The 15,115-nt window shown below is 38.5% G+C and overlaps 1 long non-coding RNA gene across 2 annotated transcripts; it reads left to right on the forward strand.

The window, feature by feature from the left end:
• The first annotated feature begins 7,399 nt into the window (after window positions 1-7,399).
• Window positions 7,400-9,687, forward strand: LOC117239249. 2 transcript variants are annotated; one of them, XR_004494392.1, is made up of 3 exons: window positions 7,400-7,482; window positions 8,612-8,765; window positions 9,603-9,687. It is a non-coding gene; the product is annotated as an uncharacterized LOC117239249 (long non-coding RNA). The 2 variants fall into 2 exon arrangements; XR_004494393.1 differs by lacking the exon at window positions 9,603-9,687 and adding an exon at window positions 8,886-8,964.
• Window positions 9,688-15,115: the final 5,428 nt, after the last annotated feature.

Genomic DNA, 15,115 nt, shown 5'->3' on the forward strand with positions numbered 1-15,115 from the left:
ATTCAATCCGATTGTAATTGTTCGAGATTAGTGACGGTGAGCTTTGGCTCGAGGTGACAGTCTGTCGCCCAACGTAGCCGCGGTCAAGGGATGACCGCTTTGCCTAACAAAGGTATGGAGTAATTCTATAGCTCTCCTTAAAAGAAATATTCGTGGCGACACGCGACAGTAAACATTCCAACGGTTTCTGTCCCGTGGCTCGCCACACGCAGACTCTATTCTTCGAGTAAGATGATTGCCAGATGTCGATGCGTCTCCGCAGTACATGTTCGGCTAGCCCGAGGGCCCGCTATAAATCTTAAGGTTTAGTTAACTAAAGTCCTTCAAACAGACAAACAGTCTTTGTCCCAACTACGGAAAGATAGGGCAGACATATTTTTCAACGAGCGGCGTCTCCAACTAGCAATTTTCCCTCGAGGGCGGCTAGCATCTTTTTCTAACCACCGATATGGAGATTGACCAATTAGCAGCAACGTCAATTTCCCTTTACTTCCTAAACGAAGGCTTTCCTCGACGAATCCGATGATCTCGTGTCCTTAGACACACCCCATTATAGTTTTCCTCTGTGGCATCATCGGGACGGGAAAGGCATTCTCGCTCGCGATCTCACTGATGAAAGGAGTAACCCTTTACGACCAGTGAATATTACGCATCCGACTTAGATTTTGTGAGTGCGTTCATCTATCATCCCGTTGACCGCGGATTCGTTATTGAACCTAGGATCATTGTCATTAGTTTCTCGAGTACCTAACTACCACGGTTACTTGTCCGGTTGTATAATAATCGTATTTGCACTAGTCCATGTCTTCTCCATTGCATAACGACAACGTGTAACCCAAACGAAGATTCGTTTCACGCCCCTAACCTTAATTCTAATGTCCGCTCCGACATCAGGAGTGGGATCAGTGCCGATTATAACAGTGCAAGAGCTTCGTGCTTACCATCATCGACCATCGTGCTTACGACCATCGTGCGCGAGTTAATCCCGTCGCTAGTGCAAAAATCGAGTGTGGAACCTAACAAATTTTCGACTCCGCTGCATGGTGCGCAGCTACCAATCTGATTATGGAGGAAGATCCTTTACAAAGCAGTGCCCTGAATATAATTTCAATACCGAGTGTCGAATCGACTTCTACGTAGTGGAGGCGCTAACTGGTAGATCAAGCCATCCGTGTGTGTCGTTTCCATTTTACCCCGATTTCGGAGCCGAGTGTTCGCTAATTAAAGAATCCGTAGTCTTGAGAATCTCTGGCAAAAGAACGATTGATATAGTATTAATGCGAGGAATAAGAAATATTGGTACTAAACGTATCGCTCAAATCTTGTCCATTGCAGGTGTCGGTGGTTAGAGATAAACTTTTCATGTTCTCGCTGATAGTTATTTAACAATACGATATCGCGATTGCTCGTTAAATTTTAAGCCAAGATTTTGACGTAATATTACACAAAATAGCCTCGCTATGTGTAAAGCAAAAATAATTAATGCCTGTAATAAAACCGCTGAATACGAGATCGATGTTAATGAAGTTGACAATGAGGTACGTGGTAGTGATAAAAGTCGATTAATCTTTCTTTACGAAAATTCAGAGATTCATCCGTTACGGGTTTCCTACGTACTCGCGTAAATACAGGCCAGTCAGAAATATAACTAATTGATCCTAACATCACCGTACAAAGGAGTTCGAATAGACTTCGCGAGGAAGAACGAAGAATAGTACGTGAGAGAATAAGCGAGTTAATTAGAGTCAAATACCATAAGGCCTAGTAATTCACCGTTCGCGAGCCCTATGTTACTCGTGCGAGACGAACGATGGTTCAGATAGATGATTGGTAGATTTTCGAGGATTAAATAAAAATACGGTCGCGGATCGGTATCCTTTACCCCTTATTGCGGATCGAGTCGCGAGATTGCAAAAGCGAGATATTTTATTAGTTTGGACACGGCAAGCAGGTTTCTCCAAATCCCTATTCATCCTAATTCTAGGAAGTATACAGCATTGATTACCCTCGATGAACAATTTGGATAATAAGTTGTTGTTTTTTTCGAATTCTTTTGTGCCTTTGTCCATCCATTCGATGTCCTTTATTTGCATAACATAAGTGCGTGCGCGTTTAATGTTTCTTCCGGAAGTCATTTTCGGGACGGCGATACTATGCTGACTCCGTCGAAAATGAGGATTCTTATATTTTCGGACAACCTTAATAATTGTGCAGCTCATACTTGTCTAAATATTCTAATATTTATGTTCTTCTTTGCTACAATTTTGTAAACCATCAAAGCGTTTAGTACGGAAATCCTCAGGAGTAGTCGCGTGCCAAGTCTTCTGTAGCATTTGACCCTTTTTAATTGCGGTGACATAAGAAATCATTTGGTCGGAGTGATCTGTACTACACTTTCCTTCGTTCCATTCAGCAGCGGCTGCTGATTTCGAGGTTGCGAACAAACGAAACGAGAGATCATTCTTCAGATTCCTTTGAAAACACGTATAACAACCAACGTGCCATTCGTACGTTGTCGTCTATTTGAATGATATCCTACTTATTGCCGACTCGATAGATCAAGCTCTAAAAGTATTGCACACCGTACTAGATATCCTTGTAAGAGCCGGATTCTCCTTTAACTTTTCAAAATGTTCTTTTCTAAAGGCATCGGTACTCTATTTGGAATATGTAATTTACGACGGAGAAGTTCGTCCCAATCCGAGTAAAACACGCGCCTTGAGTTCTTTACCTGCGTCAACGACCGTCACACAGCTCAGACAGTTCATAGGTTTAGCCTTTTATTTCCGAAATTTCGTCCCTATGTTTTCACGGGTAATGAAACCCTTGTATGCGCTTACTTCCGATAATAAAAACATGACATGAACAGATAGGCATGAAAAAATAAGGCAAAAGGTAATTTCCGCGCTGACCGACGCGCCGTTGTTAATGGTATTTGACCCGAACCAGCCGATAGAACTTCATATCGACGCTAGTTCGGACGGATATGAGGTTATGTTAATGCACAAGGTTGAAGGTAAAAATAGAGTAATAGAATATTACAGTATAAGAAGTAGCCCTGCGGAATCTAGGTATCATTCTTACGAACTAGAAACGTTAGCAGTTGTGAACGCCGTCAAGCATTTCCGTCATTATCTCCACGGACGAGAATTTCTTGTCGTCTCCGATTGTAATCCTTTGAAGGCTTTCAGTAGTAAGGTAAATTTAAATGACAGGGTTTACAGGTGGTGGGCTTACTTACAAACTTTTACTTTTGACATTCTGTACCGGGAAGGTAAACGAATGGCCCACGTAAATTTTGTCTCGCGAAATCCCGTAGATTTGGATCACCTTACGATCAACGAAGTCATAGAGAAGGAAATCAATCTGACCGAAATCTCCGAAGACTAGCTATTAGTGGAATAACGTCGCGACCCACAAATTTCTGAGATCGTCGATAAATTACAGAACGAAGAGCTCGCGGAAGACGTCGCGAATACGTATGAGTTACGGTCCGGCACCCTTCATCGTAAAATACAGACAAAAGGTAGAACTCTCTGCCTGCCCATCGTGCCGAGAGGGTTTAGGTGGTCTGTTATTAACCATGTGCACCAGTCCATTATGCACTTAGGTTGGGATAAAACGCTTGAGAAACTGTACGAGTATTACTGGTTCGAAAGAATATGTCATTGTTTTGGTCGACGTCTTCACTAAATTCGCATATCTGCATCATACTCGTAAAGTAGATTTCCTTAGTACCGTTAAAGCACTTACGTACTATATTTTTATTCGGCAGTCCTTGCCGGACAATAGCGGATGAAGAGAGGTGTCCTAACGGGTAAAGAATTCCAAGATTTGTGGCAAGGTAAACACTAAAACTCCTCTTAATCTCAATCGGTGCGAGTAGGGCCAACGGTCAGGTAGAGCGTATTACGGGTACGTTGAAAATTATGTTCACGATCATAGAAACGACCGGGCGATCGTGGCTAGACGCGGTTGGCAAAATACGGCTGGCTTTAAATTGCACCACCAACCGCGTGACTAAATCGAGCCCATTGGAACTATTAATTAGTGGAACAGCAAAGACCTTACGACTCGTTGATACCCGATAATATCGAAGAAAAAGAAGTAGATATCTCTGAAGTAAGACAGCGGGCAATAGAGGATATAGAAATTAGTGCTAGGTACGATAAAGGTGGAGTTGACAAAACTAAAGCTAAGGTAGTTAGGTTTAACCTTGGTGATTTTGTATTATGCAAAAACGAGGAAAGAAACCAGACGAAGTTAGATCCGAAATTCAGAAGTCCATTCGAGATAGCAAAGATTTTGGAAGGAGATAGATATACTTTAAAAACCTTAGACGGCAAACAATCATATAAGGGCAGACATGACAGACTGAGAAAGATGCTAGAAAGTTGCGCCCCTGCTGAGATGGACGTCTGCGGTGATGACAACGATGGTGATAATAACGATGCAAGTGCACTGACCTCAGAGGATCATTAACACCACGTTGTGGTCGTAGTGTATACCCACAGTGACGTTTTGCGTGTCTGCAATATATCCACTGTGATGTCTCATACATCTGTAATATATCCACAATGACGTTTTGCGTGTCTGCAATATATCCACTGTAATGTTACATACATCTGTAATATACCCACAGTGACGTTTTGCGTGTCTGCAATATATCCACTGTGATGTTTCATACATCTGCAATATACCCACAGTGATACACCCAACGTAGCAATATGATCCAACCAACTGAGATTCATCAGTGTACGAAATCGAACATGATCTGTCGTGTCATTACGGTCTGGCGACTAACAGAACGCAACTAGCACTTTGAATACAAATTATAACGCTACAAATTCTTGTTCTCTTTTAGTTTTGTGTTGTCAAGCCTCCGAACGAAATTTTGTTATTGCACTGGACCCTTGACTTACTTGGACATTTAGTTAAATCGTAAATAATGTCAGTTATATCGAATCTAATGTAAGAAAACACGACATATTAGTTACACACGAGGACGTGTGATAGTCAGGATGGCCGTGTCGGAGATGAAAGAACACCGGAGCCTTTGGAATTTTGGATAATCCCGCAACATTGTAACCTAGAGTCTACTATAGCTGTAATTGAACAATTGTAGTTATTCAATCCGATTGTAATTGTTCGAGAGTTGTGATAATGAGCTTGGGCTCGAGGCGGCAGTCAGTCGCCGAACGTAGCCGCGGTCACGGGATGAACGCTTTGCCTACCAAAGGTATGGAGTAATTCTATAGCTCTCCTTAAAGGAAATATTCGTGGCGACACGCGACAGTAAACATTCCAACGGTTTCTGTCCCGTGGCTCGCCACACGCAGACCCTATTCTTCGAGTAAAATGATTGCCAGATGTCGACGCGTCTCCGCAGTACCTGTTCGGCTAGCCCGAGGGCCCGTTATAAATCTTAAGGTTTAGTTAACTAAAGTCCTTCAAACAGACAAACGGTCTTTGTCCCAACTACGGAAAGATAGGGGAGATATATTTTTCAACGAGCGGCGTCTCCCACTAGCAACTTTCCCTCGAGGGCGGCTAGCATCTTTTTCTAACCACCGATATTGAGATTGACCAATTAGCAGCAACGCCAATTTCCCTTACTTTCTGAACGAAGGCTTTTCTCGACGAATCCGATGATCTCGTATCCTTAGACACACCCCGTTATAGTTTTCCTCTGTGGCATCATCGGGACGGGAAAGGCATTCTCGCTCGCGATCTCATTGATGAAAGGAATAACTCTTTACGACCAGTGAATATTACGCGTCCGACTTAGATTTTGTGAGTACGTTCATCTATCATCCCATCGACTGCGGAGTCGTTACTGAACCTAGGATCATTGTCATTAGTTTCTCGAGTACCTAACTACCGCGGTTACTTGTCCGGTTCTATAATAATCGTATTTGCACTAGTCAATGTCTTCTCTATTGCATAACGACAACGTGTAACCCAAACGAAGATTCTTTCACGCCCCTAACCCTAATTCTAATGTAAACCCGACATATATATATGCTCAGATTTCAGAGCCTAGTTTTAGGAGTAATGTAATATCGTAAGGTAGTTCGAATTAGAAATCAGTTGAAAATAGATAAAACCGAGTTCGTCGTCTTTCTGTAGTTCGTTTACATTTAAGAGTGCCTGCGTGACTAAAGGCACGTAGTTGGTAGTTCTTACATAGGTATGAGGGAAACAATAGACAACGTTAGAAGAAGGGCGGTTTCGATATCCAAGGCGGAACGACCGAAAGATCAGAGTGTGCTAGTCGAAAAGTGTGCGTGTTGCGAGAATCAGAGCTAATTGAGTCGTCGAAGAGTAGAGTCGTGAGAATTGATAGAGCTGTTAGAGAGAGTGTGTGTGTGTTAAATTCGTTGTGACGAGGGTGGTCAAATAACTGTAAAGTTATTTGATATAGATACGAGTATTGCATTTAGTTTCCGTTAAATAAACATCGTTTTCTGTCCAATTTATATTTGTATATTCAATTTAATATTAATAAATTGTAAGTAATCGGAAAAAAATGCTATCCTTATTTCCACGCTATTACAGTAATATATTGTATTTCCCAGATTACTTTCATTAATATTCGTCTTAAGACATTAATAACACTCAATTTTAATTTTATCAAAGCAAAATAAATATTTTTGTTTAATTAAAACTCTACTCCTAAAAAAATAAAACTTTTCTATTTATGCAAAATTGCATGCAATGAAAGTTTCAATGAATACACTTCGTTTTGTAACTGTTTTCTTCAATCAGAAAAGATAACGGCCAAAAAATTATTGTTATTCCACAACTAATTGGAAATTTTGACAGTTTAATTCGATCATTGGATCGATTACACGTACGGTGATTTTTCAAATTCGGAATCAGTTACAGACCTGACTGAAGAGTTAAGCCCTGCGATGTGTAGTTGGTCCAGGGACAGTGTGGCAAATCTATTCGTTCAACGCTGATTGGTTCCGCCATTTATAAAAGCGCTTCCTGCAGCAGTTATGTATAGATTGGTATAAATATAAATGTATAAAGTATAGGTTTACAAAGTTGTCTGTAAACAAAGTGTAATAATATTTACTGTGTATTGGAGTGTATATAACGACGAAAATAAAGAATAATAAGAAAAAGTAAGATATTATTAAAAGTCGCTCTTATTAATAGATATAAATAATACTTGAATAACCTGTTCATAAGATTGCTAAAGATAACCTCAAAAGAAAATACAACTTTTTTGCAAAGTTTAACGATAAATTATATTACAATTTTAAATTAACATTAAATTTTGAGCTACACACATCTTAGTAATTAAATCTATATGGTGTTATCCGTTTTTACTTTAAGGTGATTTATACTTCGTGTTCATTACAAATTTTTGCAGTCATCATAGAAAACATACAGAATTAACATTTAAGTTTGGAACGTTAGTTCAAATGCCTGATTACTCAGCCAAGGGATGCAGAAACAAGTCAAAGAGTGGTAAGAAAATGTATTATCTTCCAAACAATCCCAAACGAAAAGAGTAATTGCGAATATATGTCGGGTTCACATTAGAATTAGGGTTAGAGGCGTAAAGCAAATCTTCGTTTGGATCACACGTCGTCATTATGCAATAGAGAAGACATTGGCTAGTGCAAATACGATTACCATAGAACCGGACAAGTAACCGTGGTAATTAGATACTCGAGAAACTAATGACAATGATCCTAGGCTCAATAACGAACCCGCGGACAACGGGACGGTAGCCGTACGCACTCGCAAAGATCTAAGTCGGATTCTGTGTTAATAGTCGCTGGCGTTAATCTCCTTTTTTGTCGATGAGACCGCAAGAGAGAATGACTTTCCGTCCCGGTGATACCCCAGAGGAAAACTATGACGGGGTGTGTCTAAGGACACGAGATCATCGGATTCGTCGGGGACATCCTACGTTCGGAAAGTAAGGGAAATTGACGTTGCTGCTAATTGGCCAATCTCCATATCGGTAGTTAGAAAAGGGCTAGCTGCCCTTGAGGGAGGGTTGCTAGTGGGAGACGTCGTTCGTGGAAAAATAGGTCTCTCCTGTCTTCCCGTAACTGGGACAAAGACTGTGTATCTGTTGAAGGATTTTATGTAACTAGATATTAGTGTTTATGACGGTCCTCGGGCTAGCCGATCACGTACTGTGGAGACGCGTCGACATCTGGTAAACATCCTGCCCGGAGAATAGGATCTGCGTGTGGCAAGCTGCGGGACAGAAACCGTTGGAACGTTTACTGCCTCGTGCCGCTACAAATCTTTCTTTTAAGGAGAGCTATAGGATTACTCAATGCCTTTGTTAGATGGAGAGTTCGTCCCGTTGACCGCGGCCACGTTCGGCGACTAATTGTCGCCTTGAGCCTAAGCTCATTGTCACAAGTCTCAAACAAATACAATTGGTTAGAATGACGGCAAATCGTTTAGTTACAACTGTAGATTTTAATTACAATGTTTTTATGGATTTTCCCGAGGTTTCAGAGGGAAGGCACCGGTGTCCTCTTATCTCCGACATATATAATAAGCATAAAAAATGTATTTAAGTTTTCATTAATAAAATTAGACACTAATGACTTTACGCTGTTAATTTCCCTAGGCCATAGTTGTACACACAGGTCTGTTAACTGCTGTAAAGGAGATAAGGTTCTTAATGTCGCAAGATGTACTTTACCAATCGGCCACCATTGAACACTGCGATCGAGTAGCTAGGATTTTGTGTTTGGCGCCATTCTTCGGTGAAAGCACTAAAGGTAAAGAATATAAACTAAAGCAGTTAGCTTATTTAATAACTAATACTATATTATGTATTTATTATAATTTCTCACCATTTATTTCAAGCAGATATATCTACAGTACTCCATTTATTACAGAAAGCATTGTTTAAATGAATATTAATTATGAACCATTATTAAACATGCATTATTATTACCAACAAACAAGTTTAACAAGACCACAATGTTCAAATTAGATATATACACATATCTTTAATGCTTTTATATTTGACGCATATATTGGAAAGTAAGTTTGTTTTTAGTTTTTTTTTAATTTATTAAAAAATTGTGTAACTATTAACATTACCTATAACATACGTAAATAGTGTCATATTTAAAATATTACCCATGATTAAAAATTTTCAATGTTATTAAATTCTTTATTGAGGAAGCTAAATTATAATATAATTATAGAGTTTACAAAGGATTTTAATAATGAAAAAATATTTATTTTATATAACATTTATTAGACATTAGTTAGATATAAAATAAGAATAATATAATCATAATAATCATATATCTAAGATAAAAGTTGATCTCTATGATCATTAACATGGTGTTGCTTTTTCCTCACACCCTCCTGCTACACGCTTCGAAGCAGAACATGCAGCGAGTAGATATTACGAATTCAGATCCAACAGCAAACAATACAATATGTATAGAACTCTAACCATGGAAACACCAACACCTTTGGTAGCCGAAGTTATGCACAAGTAACTAACCAATCGCCACCCTTAACACCAACATAGCCAAATCCATCAGTAATACGCTCAAGCAACCACCGCTACCATACTAACTAACGGCAATTACTTCCAGATGTAGCAGTATATGCACCACTGCGAACAGGCAGTACATTGACAGAGATTATAGAAGTAGCATTGGCAACTACTACTTATGAACCAAGTAACAGGCAAACAAAAATAATTCCGCAAGACTTTCTTGACAAAATCAGAGGGAAAAAGGTAAGCGAAAGCAAAATGACAAAAACATAGAGCTCGTGAAAGCAAAAAAACATCTAAACAAACTTGCAAAGGAAATAGAAAGTAAAATAAAAGATCATAATAATAACGAATTCTCAAAATTCATAGATTCACTTTCTGCGTACGAGAATTCCAACTATTTCCTATGGAAAGCCACGAACAAAATAAAGGAGCCAATTAAACTAATCCCAGCAATCAGATTAACGGACAACACATGAGCCAGAAGCAACGAAGAGCAAGCTGAAGAATTTTCCAACCACCTTTGTTGAAGTTATCTCTTCGAGGAACGCATGATGAATGTGTAACAGAAATATATTTAAGTATAAGTGTAACTGTAAGTATAAGTATAAATATAAGCATAAGTATAAGTACAGTGTATACTAATCCAGAACCACACTGTGGCAGCGTTACATTACAACAGAGCTTCGAAGCCATGAGTCTATGGGTATTTATATAATTACGAAAACTGGTCCGTCTATATATACCCTGCTGCACCATCTGTGCATGGCATATTCCTAAAAAAGGCTATGAGACTGAGAGGCCCTTCAAATTGATTTAGAGCTAAACAATACTCAATAGCATCGGGGACTAAGAGAACTAAACGCTAGAGAAGATGTAGTTTTCCTAGAAGTGAGTATTACTTCAACACCCTCCCTAACACTCGAAATCTTTACAAACGATTAATTTTTAACATCATTGTTATTTTTCAGACCTAATTTTTGTCGTAAATATTGAAATCTTGGTTTCGGTAACGTCTTCGTAAATATATCTGCTTGTTACGTCCGGCGACTCTCTACACAAAGCAGACTCCACGCCACGTGAGTTCTATTAGAAACAGTGACAATGACTGTTTTGTATCGTATCTGGTTATATTATTTATTGTTCTTACTTGGTGCCCGATTTTTGTTAGTTCCTTGCATATATTTTTGGTGTTTGTTCTTGGGTATAGGTCTCTAATTACTACTTTGTGGTTCTTTTCTGTTTTGAGCTGGTATGTATGATGTATGGTATGTTTAATACTTGCGCCACTTTTCGAAAGATTTTTGGAGTATTTGTTTGCATTTTGACTTGTTCCAGTTTTAATTCCTTTATACTGTAGTTTTCTCTTCCGACAGTTTTGTTTAATAGTTCAATAAGGGTATCTGTTATTTGAGCATGAATGTAGATCGGTGGTGGTTTAACGATATGTGTTGTCATTTCTTCCTCTGAACTCGTATCTCCGTCTTTTATCAGTGAGCTGAAAGAATTTCGGAGTGGGATGTCCTGTAGCCACTGGTGCATTTCTGCATCGGGAATTTCTATAGCGCTTGTATTTAGGATTATTTTACGCCTTTTGTGAGCTGTTGCTACCTTCCAGTTTTCATCTTGATAGGATAGTTCGTTATTGTAACTGTTTTCTTCCTGCTTTTGCAACGTTTCCATTTCTTTTATAGGCTTTCCTGTTCTTTGTTAATTGGTTGTTTTCTGCTTAACGTATTTGTAGCTTCATTTATGAAACATATGTCACCCTTTTTTGTTTGGCGGCGGTATTGGTTGTTGCATTTTGAAACTTTTACCATGTGACAGTGTTCGTTAACGTTTTAACCTCCTAAATTCACTATTTATCGCATTAACACTGGAGCACATTTACTCGCGCCTGTTTACCTCGGCTGCTCGGGCAGAATTGTCATTACAATGCAATTATCTATATTGTTACATCGAGGCCTTTCTTCTACAATTTTTAACATTTTCTTCTACATAATATTTTAAAATTTGTTAACAATCACTGTTTACAAATTGACGGCAAGTACCTGATTCGGGATTATACGTTCTATATACATCGAACGTAACAATAAGAAACACAGAAAGCAACTGAGATATAACACGACATTGAAATTAGAAATTAATTACACCCTCGTAGTGGTGCCTGCATCAGCTTGGACTAATTCGCAAACGATGGAAGTTGTATATGTGGGAGATGAAAGAACACCGGAGCCTTTGGAATTTTGGATAATCCCGCAACATTGTAACCTAGAGTCTACTGTAGCTGTAATTGAACAATTGTAGTTATTCAATCCGATTGTAATTGTTCGAGAGTTGTGATAATGAGCTTGGGCTCGAGGCGACAGTCAGTCGCCGAACGTAGCCGCGTTCAATGGATGAACGCTTTGCCTAGCAAAGGTATGGAGTAATTCTATAGCTCTCCTTAAAGGAAATATTCGTGGCGACACGCGACAGTAAACATTCCAACGGTTTCTGTCCCGTGGCTCGCCACACGCAGACCTTATTCTTCGAGTAAAATGATTGCCAGATGTCGACGCGTCTCCGCAGTACCTGTTCGGCTAGCCCGAGGGCCCGTTATAAATCTTAAGGTTTAGTTAACTAAAGTCCTTCAAACAGACAAACGGTCTTTGTCCCAACTACGGAAAGATAGGGGAGATATATATTTCAACGAGCGGCGTCTCCCACTAGCAACTTTCCCTCGAGGGCGGCTAGCATCTTTTTCTAACCACCGATATTGAGATTGACCAATTAGCAGCAACGCCAATTTCCCTTACTTTCTGAACGAAGGCTTTTCTCGACGAATCCGATGATCTCGTATCCTTAGACACACCCCGTTATAGTTTTCCTCTGTGGCATCATCGGGACGGGAAAGGCATTCTCGCTCGCGATCTCCTTGATGAAAGGAGTAACCCTTTACGACCAGTGAATATTTTATTTATAAAATAAAATTTATTATTTTTTAAATTATTTAAATTAATTAATGGAATTAAATATAAAATAAAAATTGATATAAAAAGTATAATTACTCCTCCTAGTTTATTTGGAATTGTTCGTAGAATTGAATATGCAAATAAAATATATCATTCAGGTTTAATATGAATTGGTGTAATTATTGGATTTGCTATTTTAAAATTATCTGGATCACCTATGATGTAAGGTATTTGTAAGTTAATTAATATAAATAAAATAAAATTAAATGAAATATGTAAATATATAATGAAAAAATAAAATGATGCTCCGTTTATATGAATTAATCGAATTAATCATCCTGAGTTTATATCTTTTATAATATTTGAAATTCTATTAAATGCAATATTGATATTTGGACAGTAATTTATTGATAAAAATAATCCTGAGATAATTTGAATTATTAAAAATATTCCAAGTATTGATCCAAAATTTCATAAGCAATTAATATAAATTGTTGTAGGTAAATTAATAAATGATATAGGTGTTACGATCGTTCGTGGAGAGACGCGGTCGCTAGGAGAACGCGTCAGCGAGAGGCGTAAATTCTCGCTACGATCATGTTAATCGACGCCGCGAAATAGTCGTTCACCTGTTTCGTTTAGGATAACAGAGGTGGTTTAATGAATGTAACACTGTATTAACAGGTTAACATAGAACAATATATTTTACAATAATCTGATGAAGATGTTACAGAATTTTGGCTCGACTTTGATCTCTAGATAAATTCGTTTGCTCGTCAGATTTGTCGAAGTGTCACGCTTGACTCGTCAAAAGGAACTGCACGCCCTTCGATTATTTTCGTCTTTTCTGGAAGGCGACCCCTTAATGAACCATGCGCTTGCCACTACAATGTTTGTTTGCCGGGCAGCCGCGACGATCCGTCTGCGACGTTGTAGGACCGCGAGTGTCACGTAATTTTTGGGTTGGTCGGTGAAAATAAAATATAGTTGAGTCGTAACACAACTATTTACTTGGTTTTAATCAACCTTTATTATGAATTCAGCAATCACAATGTAACACGCACTGAATTAACATAAATCACAAATCACTCCAACCACGTTATGTAAGACTTAGTTACAACAATACATTAACTACGCGACTTATAAGAGTAGAGACCGACATAGATATGTTGACTATTCTAAGGATACAGAATAAGTGAAGTTTTACTGACGATACTGTGTCTGAGGAAAGCTAGGGGTGGGTGTGTCTAAGGACACGGGACTATCGGATTTGTTGATGACAATTTTGGTTAAGAAAGTGAGGGCAGTAGACACCATCTCCGATTGGATAATAGGACGGTTGGTGGACCAGGAAAGGTTTTAGCCGCCCTCGCGAGAAAGTTGCCAACGGAACATACCAGATGTGGAGGAAACCAACTTTCTAAGCTAACACGTGGTAGACAATAAACGTAAAGGGAAATTTAAGACAGGAAATACTCGCTTGGTCCGAAGGACCTTAACTATAAAAATGCCAAGGCCCCTGGTGGGCACTTAAGACTATTGAGGGTGCGCGCCAAGGATATGCAGACATCTGGATGCCATCCTGTCCGTGGTGTGTGGCCTGGTCTCTGATATGAATTGACGTTACACGAGCGACGGTTAGAAAATACAGCCTGTGGTAAGCCTCGTGGCGTAACAATAGGTAAATTTAATATATAAATTTTATAAATTGATGAAATTATTTTATTCATTTTTTTGCTCGTTTTTATTTTTAATATAAAAAATTTTGTTATAATTAATAGTATAATAATTAGGAAAATAATAAATATTAAAAGAATACAATAGTTGGGTTTTAAATATAATTTTTTAATATTATAAATTTTATTATATTTGTAATAATTAAAATTTAATATTTTAATATTTATATCATAATATTTATATCATATTTAATATTTATATCATTAATGTTTATTAAGAATAAAAAAGTTAATAATAAAGTTAGATTTGTTAAAAATAAATTTAAATAATCAGTTTTTTTTTATAATTTATTAATTAAACTAATAAAATAAGAGAATAAAATTAAAATTCCTCTAATAAACTTAATTAATAAAATATATGTCGGGTTTACATTAGAATTAGGGTTAGGGGCGTGAAAGAATCTTCGTTTGGGTTACACGTTGTCGTTATGCAATAGAGAAGACATTGACTAGTGCAAATACGATTATTATAGAACCGGACAAGTAACCGCGGTAGTTAGGTACTCGAGAAACTAATGACAATGATCCTAGGTTCAGTAACGACTCCGCAGTCGATGGGATGATAGATGAACGTACTCACAAAATCTAAGTCGGACGCGTAATATTCACTGGTCGTAAAGAGTTACTCCTTTCATCAATGAGATCGCGAGAAAAAATGCCTTTCCCGTCCCGATGATGCAACAGAGGAAAACTATAACGGGGTGTGTCTAAGGATACGAGATCATCGGATTCGTCGAGAAAAGCCTTCGTTCAGAAAGTAAGGGAAATTGGCGTTGCTGCTAATTGGTCAATCTCCATATCGGTGGTCAGAAAAAGATGCTAGCCGCCCTCGAGGGAAAGTTGCTAGTGGGAGACGCCGCTCGTTGAAAAATATGTCTCCCCTATCTTCCCGTAGTTGGGACAAACACCGTTTGTCTGTT

The sequence above is a fragment of the Bombus vosnesenskii genome, unplaced genomic scaffold (genome assembly GCF_011952255.1).
Source record: "Bombus vosnesenskii isolate JDL3184/JDL3185 unplaced genomic scaffold, Bvos_JDL3184-5_v1.1 scf7180000013904, whole genome shotgun sequence".
Taxonomy (NCBI): Eukaryota; Metazoa; Arthropoda; class Insecta; order Hymenoptera; family Apidae; genus Bombus; species Bombus vosnesenskii.